Below are 15,680 nucleotides of genomic sequence, written 5' to 3' on the forward strand. Positions count from 1 at the left end.
CTGAGCATATAATTCTTTTCATAATTTCAGAAAAGTTATAAAAATTGGGTAAAAAGTGAGAAAAGAGGTAGATATAAAACGAAATACATCTTCATTTTAGCTTTTATGTGGCTGGGCAAGGAGGTCACATTAAAAAAATCTGACATCTCTAAAGTAATATAAAAATATTTATTTAATATGAAATCAATTTCAATTTTTATTTAACTTCTAGAAATGCACAATGTGATTCCTTTCACAGCAGAGTTATAATTCCCATTTTGTCTTATTTCTTTCTTACAACAGCTCATGTCCATGATAGACGTGCCAGGGTTTTTAATGTCAACCCAAACTCTCCAAAATTTTCTTCTGGTGCTTACTCAGCGCTGACACTTTCTTGTTTTTCCATCTTTCTCTCTGACTTTTAAGATCTCTTCCAACAAATTCTCTATGCCCTATTGAAGATCAAATTGATCTGGTGCCCCTGACCCCTCCAGTAATTTCACTTACCTTGATTATGCACTATGAAGACCTAGGAGTTTAACAGGCAAAACCTAAGTTTTCTATAACAGGCAGAGGGAGAGATTTTGTGCACAATCCTTTGTTACTATACACACACTCACATGCAAAAAACATATCTGCATATATTTAACATATTATCAATTAGCAAGAGAAGTGATCAAGTACAATACTGTGATTCACATAAATTTTAAAAATGACCGACATAAAAGCACCACTGCCTCTATTGTTTTACTGATCTATAGTAGAGACTTGTGCTTAGTGAAGACTTGCTTCGATCCCTAAACTTTGTTATTGGTTTGTGAAGTTAAGTTTATTTAAATTTTTTTTTCTTATTTAATGCTACTATTGTATATGTACATGACTATGGTATAAAATATATGTGGAAACCTTACATAACTTCAACAATAATATGATAATTTTTCTAATATGATAATTTATAATATAATAACTTTCTAAGCAACATAATTGACATATCTTTAATTAACATATAACATAAATATATAATTACTTGGAAAGATTAGTACCAGTTGACAATTCACACCAATTTTTGTGGACATTCCTGAGGCGAGTGGGCAAGTGAGATTTTGTGGTCTAATTTTAGATGTGTAAATATATACTAAATATATATAATATGCTACTTGTGTGAAAACAGGATGTTTATATGACTTAGCATTTAGGTATTATTTATTCTCATTTGCTAAAGCAAACTGCCAGATCACTTCTGCAGAATTTTCACAGAGGTAAAGTAAAATGCATTCTGTCCATATTATCCCTTTATCTACCTCTCCCTTAAAGGTAAATTGTCAATATGCTGTGCATTCTGCATCTCTCACCATAAGACCAGAGAGAAGGGGTTGCTACCTACTCAGCTTCATTCTCATGAGAACTGAAAGAAAGACCCATGAGATGAAACATCAGTGCGAGGATAAATCTTCTCACAATAGGCAATATGGCTAGATTAAATCTCTATCAATGAGATAAACTCAGTTTTATTAACCTCTCCAGATTCTTCATGTTTCAAACTTATGGGTGCCTAAAACAGTACCTAGCACACTTGTGGGTGCCTAAAACAGCATCTAGAAGATAATGGAGTGAGAATAAGAGAAAAATCAACCATGTGCTACCTCCCCAGTGCATATTTCTCAGCCTAATCTGAAAAAAGGACAAAAATATACTATACAAGATTTTGGAACTTTTATATATTACTGGCTTGGAATTTTTATATGTGCAAAAAATAAACTATTCTTTTATTAGCTGTAAGTGACTAAAACAGCTATAAAATTCGTCTCAGATTTTATACCACAGTGGCGAAATTGAGTCCACAAAATAAATTTAATGGGGTCTTAGTGAGAAATAATAAAATGTTTTCTGCCTCCATTTTCAATGCAGTTCATTCAATCAAGAGGATACACGTAATTAAAAACAGAAAAAATAGGATAAAAACGTCATTTCTTATGTTTTCTAGGGCAATAAGAATGATGTAAATATTTTATTACGTAATCTGAATTTGAAGATAACACACAGTATAAAGGGAAAGAAAGAAGCAATAGATTGGGAGAAGACAAAATTGAATCCAAATCCCAGCTGTAAAATAATGCAGTTTTCTATGGAATAAGGCTGATTACCTAGTGTATGAAAGTTTAGTTATACTAATGAATATTAGCTAGTCAAGACATTTAGTTAAGAAATCCAGTCCATTCCTCTTACCATTGTGAGCATATTTCTAATGGAAAACTCTCAAAGTAAACAGTCTTATTATTTTTGACACTTGTTCAATATTTTTCGTAAAAGGTCTAAAAATTGATAAATCGGCATATTCTTTTTATGTGTGCTAAATATTTAAACTCCTTAAAATTTCTAAGTTCTGTTTTCAGATAAATAAAAGCATTTCAGAAACTATTTTATGATATTTAACCAGAGTCTCTAAACATACTCATTTACTTTTTTTTAAGTAATTTTTTACTTTTTCAATTAAAGTTTACATGCAATATTATATTAGTTTCAGGTGTACAGCATATAGAATGTAGTCAATAATATTATAATAACTATGTATGGTATCAGATGGTTACTAGACTCATCAAGGTGATTACTTTATAAATTATATAAATGTCATTTACTTTTTAAAATCAAATATCTATGAACATTTCAACAGTGCATTTAAGGATAGATTCCAGTGATGGAAATATACTCATAGACTTTTAGACTATTAAGAATTGCTGGGAAATTTTGCCTTGATATGAGGTTTTTAAAATAATGGAATTGTGTGCAGCCCGTGCTCAAAAGGCAAGAGAATTAGGCCCTCCTTGAGAATAGCAAATCTACATACCTTCTTTAGAATATTCTGGGTAGCAGATTAATCCATTCACATCATTAATTTACTTATTCAGTCCCTTTTTTATATCAGTATGAGCCCACTGATATTTATTTTATATGTTAGATTATAATTCAGTACTACTTTATTAATATTCTTGAAGTTTTTCCAGCTTTGGCCATTGGGAGCTCTTGAAATTACATCCTAGTTCCCTTTGACAGTCCCAATCATCATGTTTTGTTCATTTATTTATTTTATTTGCTTTTACTTGTCCATAATAAATTCCTCCCAAGAGTACAGTATGGAAAGAGGAGAAAAGGAATAACTTTACAGTAAAGAAAACTGACAAACACTACCTCAAGCCGAGTAATCAAGGTCAACATCAACAGTGATAAATCCTATTGATATGATGTACTCTTGATATGAGATGATGAGGATAGCATTTTACCTCTCTGGTCCTTCTTCACAAAATCCATAATCCAAATATAATATGAGAAAAGATCAGACAACAGGGAACATTCTGCAAAATATCTGTCAAGTAATCCTTGAACTGTCAAGGTCATCAAAAACAAGGGAAATCTAAGAAACTGTCTCAGCCAAGAGAGGGCTACAGAGATACAAAAACTAATGGCGATGTGCTGGGTGGGGTCCTGAGACACGAAAAGTACATTAAGTAAAATTAAGGAAAAAATATGGACTTTAATAAATAATAATGTATCAATATTGGTTCATTAATTGTATCGTATTAATGTAAGAGGTTAATAATAGGGGAAACTGGGTTGGGAGTATACCATAATTCTGTCTTTGAAACTTTTTGTAAATATAAAACTATTCTAAAATAAGAATGTTATTTAAAGAGAAAATATTAGGAGAATTAACAGTACTGTAGAATATAAATATCTAAGTAGAGTCAAAGAAAGTGAAATAGAAACTTTACATTCAAATTTAAACATTACTCTTAATATTTACTTTTAAATAAAAACTCAGTTCTTTTAACTCTTTCAATCCATATGTAAAAGGATAATTCTGAAGGCAGATTAGCTGGAAGAATATAAATAATACATGAAAATATTACTTAAATTACAGTAAATCCAGTTACTTCAAAATCTGTCATCAAAAATTTAGAAGAGGAAAACATTCTGCATACATTTAAATGATTTTTATGGCTGTCTTCCTAAAAATATACCACATACTTCATTTTCTATCTTCATTTTTCATAGCATGCTGTGATTGTGGCTCTAAAGATGTATTAAATCTATAGTGCATAGGATGAAATGGTTAAAACCAGTAATTCTCTGACTATATGTTAGAATCATTTGGGGAACAACCACAGTTTAATTAAATTAGACTCTCTGGAGGTGAGACACTTGCGTTAGTAAGTTTTCAAAGCTTTTCAAGTGATTCTAAATTTCAGCCAGGGTTGGGAACCATGGCAGACTGTGGATATGTTGTGTGAATTGCAGACTACACCTCCACGTTTGATCGATGTGGAGGTGGATTCTGTTGTCTGCCTTGTGAGTAGCGCACATATCAGATTACATATTGAGGAGCTGATGTGAAACTTTGCTCCCATACTGAATATAAACTTCCTCTTTTGTGTTTCTTCATCACTGGCTATCTTCTTATCAGCCATAACTCAACAATGTTTGTAATTTTTTGCAATTTCCATTTCTCACCAATATCAATGAAGTTTTAAAGATACTACTCTAATTTGTTCTCACAGATACTTCTAGCACTGTCTTCTCACGTATTCAATGCTTTTGCCCCTTGGTGTCAGCTTCGTTTTGTTCATGAGGCTTTTTATTTTTCGACTTGTGTCTTCTGTCTCTTGTTAGTTTACTCAAATAACACAAAGTAGGTTCAAAATGCTAATCTTATTATAAGCATCATCAGCTAAATAGACAGTCCATTTAATTGTACCGAATTAGCCAAACCCATCAGAGTACATTGTATAGACAATGCTGTTCTTACAACCTCAGGCTGAATTTATATGATTATTTCTTCCTGCTGGTTGCTTGGAGATCGTTGCTGTTACTGCTATTATTATTATGCCTAGTGTCGGAACCACTTAAGTCAGTGCCAGATTGCTACCTAAAAACTAGAGACCTGTTTTGGTTCCTGGTATAACATAACAGAGGCTCATCTCTCTCACAGAATTTTATAAGATTAGTTTGATATTATGGTATCTTCTGAATCTTTGCTTAAAACCATACATTTTGTATGTAATTTGGGTAAGTAATTGAAAATATGATAGCAAATTTCTTTCTGTATGACAACCCAATTCTTTGGCAAGACAGGCACTTTTCAGGATGGCTGGAAAGAATGGTGACCAGCCCCATTAAGTCTGGGAGATTGTAATTTTTTGATTTGTGTTTTGTGCTTTGTAATTTGTGCTTTGTGATTTGTGCCCAGAGTCCTGAAAGTATTCAAATGAATTCAGATTCTATATGACATCTCAACTATAGATGATTACTGCAATAATATAAATCCTTCACATAAACTAAGAGAAAGCAAAGATAATTGGAAGAAAAAGGTATTACAGAACATTTCCTTTTTTAAGTGCTAAAGAAATGTAGAGTGGTAAAAGAATATGTACACCTCTAATTCCATATAACGGATGTAAAATACTAAATAAAATGGATTCAAATATAGATCTCACTTTTTATGTAGTGAATTCCAGAATATGATGTTTCCTTCAGTTTTGTTCTATCATTCTCAATGGTGATAATTATTTTAAGAAGGGCTATGTAAAAAATGTGTGTGTGTGTGGCCATAACAATGATACATTTTATCCATCTCTAAACATTAAATTTAATTTACCAAATATCTTTTAAGAAGTAACATTAAAAATGATGTAACTTGTCTGTGGATTTATTTTGTTATCATAACCTTTGTGCTTATTGTTATGCATCATTTTGATTTTCTCAGAATGCTTTATAATCTTCTTCTAGCTATCTTCAGCTAATGTGCAGAATTCTGGGAAACAAACTATATGTGCCTGATCAAGGTTATATACAGATGTGTAAGGAATCAGAGTTCACTTTTTATTCCTAGATTTTGGAGTAATGTAAGAGCTATATTTAATCAATTTATCTATAATCTAATTTTGGTTTTGCATTTGAATTGTTACATACTCAATATTTATTAAAGATGCAAAACAATGCATATTAAAAATTTTGGTAATTGTCTCATATTTAGCTCCTGTCACACTGATTGTGGAACTTATATCTTGATGGTATACAATAATGAGGCCCATCAGATCATAAGGATGTCATTTTAGATTCAGAATTTACCTTAAACAACATTGAGTCAATACTTTAAATTTATTGGTAAGAAAATTCTAAGAAGTTAAGTGATTTGCCCAAGTTCCTATATCTGGAATAATTGAGATTTCAAAAATTCTTTGTTCTCAATTGCTCATGAACAAGTACTCTTTTACACCTGTTGAGTTCTGATTTCTTTGCTACTATCATTTTATAATAGCTCTGATCATAAAAACTTATCCAAGTGGGAGATTTAGATTTATTTGAAGTACATATAGAATATCTCTTTATAGAAAACTTTTCTAGATCTGAAGAAAGTTGTTGTTATTTTTAGTGTTAGTCATTCTAATGTCATCTATTATTATTTTTTTAATACGGTATTTTCCGGTTCTTTAAAGGTTATTAATGTTCCCTCCTCTCGGAGAATTTTCTCTTAATGGTTTCCATGTCACCTACATACTTTAATTTTTTTATTTCAGAAGCACACACAATTATCTAATAAAAGCTTTTAAGTAGCATGCGATAGCAACCTAAAAATGCTGGTCACCAGCCATCATTTTGTTATTTCATACCTTTGTGCTTATTGTTATGCACCACCTCAGTTTTCTAAGAATGCTGTATAATCATCTTCTAGCTATCTTCAGCTCATATGCAGACTCTACAATTGCTAATGAAGAAATATCATAATAATTCATGAACTGTCTCACCCTCTTATTTCTTAAATAACATGTTTTCTATTTAAGCTGGGTTCTTCTCATATTCATTTGCCAACAAATCCTATGGAATGCGAAGTTGGCACATAATTTCTATACTATGTAATTTTTTTGTATATGTGAACCTGTCTTCCATCTCAACTCATATTAGGGTAACATTTTTCTTCGGCAGATGGAACTTTTGCCTTCTTTTTTATGTCCTTTTTTAGCATTACTTCAATTGGCTTTTCACTGTTCATAATGACAAGTAGAATATTAAGCTACAAAACACTTTAAGTCATAAAGTTGAACTTGAAAGACTCTAAATGTAAAATTAAATAGTACGAAGATTAAATATAGACACATAAAATGTGGAAGAAAGCTTTTGCTTACACTGTGAAACATAGAAGGTAGTTACAATGATATGCTTAATATTTATCCACATTTACTTGTGCTACATTAAGCCTGCTTTATTGCCAATGGCCTAGGATAAATATTTTTAAGGCAATATTACCATTTAACATTTATATATTAAAAACTACCTATGTATAAATGTGGAAGTGTTAGGGTTTTATCAATTATTACTTAAGCATTAGTGCTTATTTGTTATGTCCTTTTGACGTATCTTATTTCAACAACACATTTATATATGTTGACTACACACAAAAACAAAATGAAGAATCATGGTATAATTTTAAAAAACTAGTTTGAATAAAGAGATTGTCACTAAAAATCTAATATTGGATCTCTGTGATCATCAGTTTCTCTTCTGCACTGTGAGAACTTGGAATTTTGATTTCTTAGGCCCACTAGCCCTTATATTTATAGTGCTATAAAATTAGTTGTGCTTCTCTTTCACATTCTTTGAGAACTTTACCTCAAGTGTCTTTGTCTTTAATCTTTTTACTGTCTCTTTTTCTGAAAGTTTTCACCAGTACACAGAAGACATAATATTTTCTTTAATCTACATTTGAAATCTCCATCAAAGTTTTTTTTTTTTTAATTATTCTCTTAAAAATCAGATGATGGACATGTTGAGAAATGTACTTGATGTTTCCAAAGTCAGAGCATAGGTCTACAGCACTGGCTTACTTATTCATGTTTTTCCCTCAGGTTTATCCTGCAGCTTATATTGGAAGAGCCTAGGAGGGAAGGAAAAGTAATGAGTAACTAAGGAAGCAATAGGTACAGCTCTAATCCTGATTTATGAATGGACTACTTAAATTATGTCTTACAGTTAAGAAAAATCCAAATATTCCGTAAGAATTGTAGTCTTTCCCTGAAATCATTGATTTTAGCAGTATTTAAAAGAACTCTTCCAAGTAATTTTCAAGAATATTTTGAGGATAAACACTCTTCATTAGTGGATTAATGTATGCATGTATGCACAAGCCCATCGGTAAGCGTGAGTAATATAAATAGTATAGAATGATGTGTCTGCTTATAAATGTGTGTGTGTGTGTGTGTGTCTATTGTTTGAAACCGAGGGGGTATTTCTTTGGGTCTGTAGAATTAAAAATAACCAGGGGCATACTCATTTTTACCATGAGATACATGAAATTGGCGAGGCCAAATAAATTCATGTTGGCTCCCATTGACAGTTTAAAAGACTATGCTGCAAATATATAGTAATCAAAACTAAATGGTACCAGCATAAAAATAAATATATAGACTAACAAAATAGAATAGAGTGTAGAAATAAACCCTTTCATATACAGTCAACTAATATTTGACAAGGAAGCCAAGAATACACACCGAGGAAAGAATAATCTCTTTAAAAAATGGTACTGGGAAAACCTAATGTGTATGTACAGCAAATTGAAACTGATCCCCTATCTTAGACAACTCCCAAAAATTAACTGGAAATGGATTAAAGACTTAAAAATAAGTCCCGATACCATAAAATTTCTTGAAGAATACATGAGGGAAAAGCTCGGTGACGGTCTTAGAAAAGATTTTTTTAGATATGACACCAAAAGTACAAGCAACAAAAGCAAATATCAACAAGTGGACTACATCAAACTAAAAGGCTCTGCACAGCAAAGGACATCATCAACAAAATGAAAAGGCAATCAACGGAATGAGAGAAAATATTTGCAAATTATATAACTGATAAGGAGATTACATCTAAAATGTTTAAGGAACTTATACTACTCAATAGCTAAAAACAAAGTAAATAAACAAACCCACACAACTAATCCAATTAAAAAAAATGAGCACAGATACTAGATAAACATTTTCCAAATGGCGTACAGATATATGAAAAAAATGCTCAACATATCCAATCATCAAGGAAACCTCAACCGTGTTAGTATGGCTATCATCAAAAAGACAAGAGATAACAATATTGGCAAGAATATGGAGAAAAGGGAACCATTGTGCACTGTTAGTAGAAATGTAAAGTGTCACAGCCACTATGGAAAAAAGTATGTTGGTTTCTCAAAAAATTTAAAAAAGAACTACATATGATCCTTCGAATCCCACTTTTAAATATATATCCAGGGAAAATGAGCACGGCATGGGGAATGCAGTGAACATTAATGTAATGGCCAGGTGGAGAGCCAGAGGAGAGACAGAGCAATTAGGGAGATCATTTTATAAACTATATAAATGTCTAACCAATGAACTGTACACTTGAAACTGAATAAATAAAATTTTTAAAAAGTTAAAAAAAAGTAATCAGGATCTCGAGGAGATATTTGCACCCTATATTTATTGCAGCATTATTTACAATAACCAAGAAATAGGCAAACAACCTAATTTTTTGTCTATGGATGAATAAACAGATGTAGTATATATCTCCAATGGAATGTTATTTAGTCACAAGAAAGAAGGAAATTCTGCTTCTTTGCAATAACAGAGGAATCTTGAAGGCATTATGTTAAGTGAAATAAATCAGACAGGAAAGGATAAATACTGTATATTTTCACTTATATGTGAAATCTATAAAAGCCAAACTCATAAGAAACAGAGAGTAGAATGGTGGTAGCTAGGGACTGGGGGTGAGGGGAAAATGGAAAAATGTCAGTCAAAATGTACAAACTTCTAGTTATAAAAAGAATAAGTTCTGGGGGTCTAAGGTGCATCATGGTTATTACAGCTAACAGTACACTATTATGTACTTGAAAGTTGCTAAGGGAATAGATTTCTAACATCTTCATGACAAAAAAGAAATGGTGACCATATAAGGTAAAGACAGTGCTGACTAGCCCTACCATGGCCATCATTTTGTGATGTATAAGTGTTTCATATTGACATGTGCACCTTAAACATACACAATGTTATATGATAATTATATTTCAATAAAACTGGAAAGAAATGAATAAATGCATAAACTTTCCTTTTCTACTATGAGACAAAGGGGAAAAATTGGCTCCAGAATTTATGCAACTGTTTTGGCAAGGTTTCATACTTGATTATAGGTGTCAAATTTGCCATCTTAGCAATACTAACTAGGAATTATCAAAAATTTGTAAAGAATATGGATGCAAGTATAAGATTAAAGTGTTTGTAAAACTTACTCTTTGGGGTAGAGCCAACAGTCCAACTTATATTGAGAGACACCCTGTTTGGTTCAGTTTTTCACTTGAATAAACAGGAAAACTTTCAGAGGTATAAAAATTATTCAAAAACAAATCAATTTAAAGAGATTTATACTATAAATATAATAGATATTTATAATTTTTATAACTATTCCCACTGATACAGTAGAAAGAAACAAATTTTGTAGTGATCATACATTCACTTCTTAGTTTACATATCTGAATTATTTTCTTTTTCAAAATGAGCGAGTAAAGAGGTATCACAAGTGACAACATCTGTTATTCTATTCCTAAAGACAAAGGATTATGAACTGGAATAAGACAGTTGGGTGTATAACTTGTGCCCAAGCAAAATAGACTACTTTTAACCTGGAGGAACTCTGATTGAGTCTTGGTTTGTTTTTTATTTTTATCTATAACTAGAATGAAGACAATTGTAAAATCAAGGAAACCAAAAGTGCTTAGCAAACTTTTAAGTTCTACAAAAGAGAGATGCATATTTAATGCTTTCTGACAGATGCTATAGTGTTTAATAAGCATATGTGTGAATTCATTGAAAACACACACACATACACCTATTTATGTTTGGAATATATGTGCTTGTATGACTAGCAAATATAAAAAAAAAAGAACATGGGAGTTTTAGTTGATTATATGTCAGTAAGCTATTAAAATGTGTCAGTTTGAGGGTAAAAAGGCTCTAATGTAATAGAGAGTAGAAAACTAAATTATAGTTCTAGGTAAAATTTACATCGTTTTGAATCAATAGTAGAAAATAAGTTCAAGTAGTAGAACTTTCTCAGCAGTGTATGAGGCTACCTGTTATTGTCTCCATTGCTGGAAAAGCAGCAGAGAAGTTAAAACGTTCAAAAGGCATCAAGATGCTATAGACAGATTTGCATACAGTCATGTGCCATATAATGTTCTTTTGGTGAGCTATGAACCACATGCACATGGGGGTCCCATAAGATTATAATGGAGCTGAAAATTTTCTATAGCCTAGTGATGTCACCATCATCTTAAAGTATCACAAAAATAATTACCATTGTGTTACAATTGCCTATAATATTCCGTACAGTAACATGCTGTATAGGTTTGTAGCCAGGAGCTAGCTGTAAGGGAACAGAATTTGTTACCCTGAAATATGTCTAGTTGGTATAAGGATTATTTTAGCCTGGTTAATTTTAACAAAAGACATGGGAGAAACTCTGAAAACCAAGTAGAAATCACCCTTGTAAAAGACGTTTACATTCCTAAGGGAAATCTGTGTGAGTGTGCTTTCCTCTCTATTCTAGAATGAAGTAGATGACCTTATCTCTAGAAACTCTTAGCCCTGGCGAAGTCAGCGACTTAAATCTTCATGACAACCTTACCCTTATTTACTGTGCTTTTCCTGGTCACCTCCCATACTGACTCCATACATAACATCTTTTGTCCTCAGCTGAAAATGGTATTGAAGGTGGTAAATTCAGTCATTTTGGTGAGTTACACAGTTTTCCTGGGTTCTTTCCATGTGTACAGGAAGTATACATATTATTAAACTTTGTTTTCCTCCTGTTAATCTGTGTTTTATTATAGGGATATCTCAGTCAAGAACTCAGAAGAGTAGATAAAAATTATTTCCTCTTTCCTACAGAGCAAAAGGCTATGACATGTAGCCAAGGTGTATAGTAGGCTATACTTTACCGTATAAATTTGTGTAAGCTCACTCTGTGTTCTCATAAGGATGAAATCGCCTAAGGACACATTTCTCAGAATGTATCCCTGTCCTTAAGTGACATATGACTGTATTGAGTAGTGGTTGAAATAGAAGACTTCTAAGTTGTGTTCCTGTTCTAAGATTCTATATATATTTTACTAATTTTTTTACTAAGATCTGAAAATTTTTTCTGTATTATCATTTTTAAGTAAGAATATGACCATAATTATTTAAAAAGAAAAAACATACTATAATTTATCCAATTGCATTTAGTTCTACGTTTGTATGTTGAATACCTATTGGTATCAGGAGCTGTGTCTGATATTGAAAATGCACCAGGGAATGAGGCAAGCTCTGCCTTATTGGAGTTTATAATGGAAAACGCAGACACATGATATGGTAAGTGCAATGGGATGTCATGTAAAAACAAAAGAATGTAGGATACAATGAAAGCAGTGCTTAGAGGGAAATTTAAAGCAGTGAATGAAAATACCAGAAGGAGAAAGTTCTAAAATCAACCATCTAAACTTCCATCTTAGGAAACTAAAAAAAGAAGAAGAAACTAAGTCCAAAATAAACAGAAGAAAAGAAGTAATAAAAATTAGAGCAGGAATCAATAAAGTTAAAAACAGGGAATATACTGAGAAAATCAAACAAACTAAAAGATCAAAGAAAAAAAAAAAAAGAAAAACAATAAATCTCTACCAGGCTAAGAATAAAAGAGAGCCCACACAGATTACTAATATTCAAAACAAAAGAGTAGGCATCACTATAGATTCTATGGGCATTGAAAGAATAGTAAAGAAATCCTGCGAATAACTCTATGCCCAGAAATTTGGTAACCTAGATGAAATGGACCAATTCTTTGAAAGATACAGTATGCCAAAGCTCGCACAAGAAGAGACAGATGATATGAATAGGCATATATCTGTCTACTAAAGAAACTGGATCAACTGGAACATTAAGAAAGAAATTCCAGCAATTTATCCAATCTCCATTGAAAGATACAAGCAGACAACACACTTCCTAACATATTCTATGAGACCATATTCAGACCATAATCAGACAAGGGCATTACAAGAAAAGAAGACTACAGGTCAATATCTCTTATGAATATAAATGTAAAAATCCTCAAAAAAAAATAGCAAATCAAATCGAACAATGCATAAAAAGAATTATAAACCACAACCAAGTGGGCTTTATCTCAGTTACAAGTCCGGTTTGACATTTAAAAATAAATTAATGTAATCCATCACATCAAGAAGCTAAAGAACAATTATATGATTATATAAATAGAAGTAGAAAAAGTACTTGACAAATTCTAGCATCCATTCATTATAAAAACTCTCAATAAACTAGGAATAGAGTGGAACATGTTGAACTTGATGAGAAATATCTACAAAAACTCTAGAGTTAATGTCATACATAATAGTGAGAAGCTTACTGTTCTTTTGTGATACCACACTTTAACAAGTCTTAGCGAATGCAATAAGATAAATAAAAGATATACCGGTTGGGAAGAAAGAAATAAAATTGTTTTTGTTCTCAGATAATATCATTGTGAATATAGAAAATTCAAAAACTGCTCTAAAAAAAAATCTATTGAAAAAAAGATAATTGGTATTTAATTTATCATTGAGAATAAATCTATTGATTTATTCTTAGAAAAATCTTAGAAAAAAATTTCCAGGAGTGATTTTAAAGCCAAAATAAAAATTTAACTTTATAAATTTGGGTTTATCTCATCTGAATAAATTTGTTTAGAAAGTTTTTTCTTTTTTTATAGTTATTGCAAAGAATATTTCTATTTTTCTTTTAGAGATGACTGTGTGTATGTTTGTGTGTGCATGCTACATTCGTGTATGTGTGTTTTGTAGACAATTTGTGTTAGATGTTAAATAAATGTCTATTATAAAATTGGACATTTGTGAAGAACATTGTAAACCTAATTGTTATAAAATTGTGATATTCAGCAGATTTATTATTTCTTTAAAATGTATTTACAGTTACCAACATTAATTCACAGTGGCTATTTTATACCTATAATTCTTTTCAGTCCACAAAACTGGGCATTATTCAAGTTATCTCACTTGCATTCTGCATCAAATTAACCACAGACTCTTTCCAAGTTTACCTCCAAAGTCTGACTCGAATCCATCCTTTTTTTTCTTATTCCTACTGTCCTTTTCCAAAGACAAACATCATTTACCCCTCTCCTAAACTACATTAATTTTACTAATACATAATTGTTTTTGTGTTTTTACTTTTCCAATCTATTTCTCATGCAGCACGAATAATTATTTTCGACAACAACAACGAAATCTCATCATGTTACTCCTCAGCTTAAAAACCTTCAATGGTACTTCATTGCATTTAGGAAAACTTCTAAGCTTCCTAGCATGGATTATGGCCTAGGACCTTACCTTCCTAGATTGGCCCACTTGTCTATGCCCCTTTCTATTAAGAATTTGTTTAGTTAGGAACTCTCTGTTCCTAAGAGCCCATTATATATTATCTTTCCCCCAATTACAAAACTAAAACCCTTATTCTTATTGTTTTCATAACACCTGCTCATCTTTCAAATTGGAGCATGCCTGTCACCTTGACTCCAAAAATCTGTACTGCCCTTATTTGTAGCAACGATCATATTGTGTTTTAATTTTTTTGTTAAATTTTTTATATCACTTATTACACTATAAACTCATAGAAGGAAGAAATTTTATAACCAGTGCCCAACACAGTGTTTTATACAGAAAAAGCACTAAATAAGTTTACTAGAAGAAAGAAACAAAGGAAGGGAAAATTCATTTTACTATTAGTAACAGTTTGTATGAAACAACTTAGTTACATTGTTCAGGCTTTCTCATTTCAAATGCAAGCTGGCTTCTTAGAATTCTCAGTTTAGCTAATAATCATCTCCTTGATAGTTTATTTTAATAAATCCATATCAAAGACTGACTGAATATATATGATGTTGTGGAAATCTGTTTACCAGTTGAGTCTTTCTGGGTCAATTTAGTCTTGGTATTTTTATTTTACTTTATTTTTTTAGGGTATAAATAAGTCCATTAGCTAAATGTATTTTACAGAAAATAAAGGCAAATTTAATGTCTACATTTCTTTTTTGAGTATGCGTCTTTTTCTTTCATTCCTTCTTCCAAACGAAGTTGAACTTTAATTTTGAGTTTACTAAATATCATTAAATCAGTATTTGCTTTTTGTCATCTGTGTAAAAGAGACTAGCTCTGAATTTCACAATTGTGTATAACACTACATGTACATAATACAATGTGTACTATTTACAGATTTTATGAGCCATGTAAATTTTCTACAGTCAATTGACATATTACTGTAATTTTTTCTGTCCCTGGCAAATTGAGATCTGAACATTTAGGAAGGTTGAGATTCTGATTCTTCTACGTGTATTTCTGAATCATGATAATAGCATGTCATCTCCATAACAAATAAAAAAATGACTGCTGCTTTGGTTTCTTTAATTTTGTTTACTCTGTTCTTAAATCTGTGAAATGTTAATCAGTCAAATTTTGATGTTTTATTTTCTATGCCTAAAGCATGCACATTTGAATAGATATATTTTTGAGACTAGCCGCGGTCTTAGATTCAGATTATTTTCAGTAAGCAAAGAAAGGATCCACCTAGTTTTCTGCAGAGATA

The sequence above is a fragment of the Pteropus alecto genome, unplaced genomic scaffold (genome assembly GCF_000325575.1).
Source record: "Pteropus alecto unplaced genomic scaffold, ASM32557v1 scaffold35, whole genome shotgun sequence".
Classification (NCBI taxonomy): domain Eukaryota; kingdom Metazoa; phylum Chordata; class Mammalia; order Chiroptera; family Pteropodidae; genus Pteropus; species Pteropus alecto.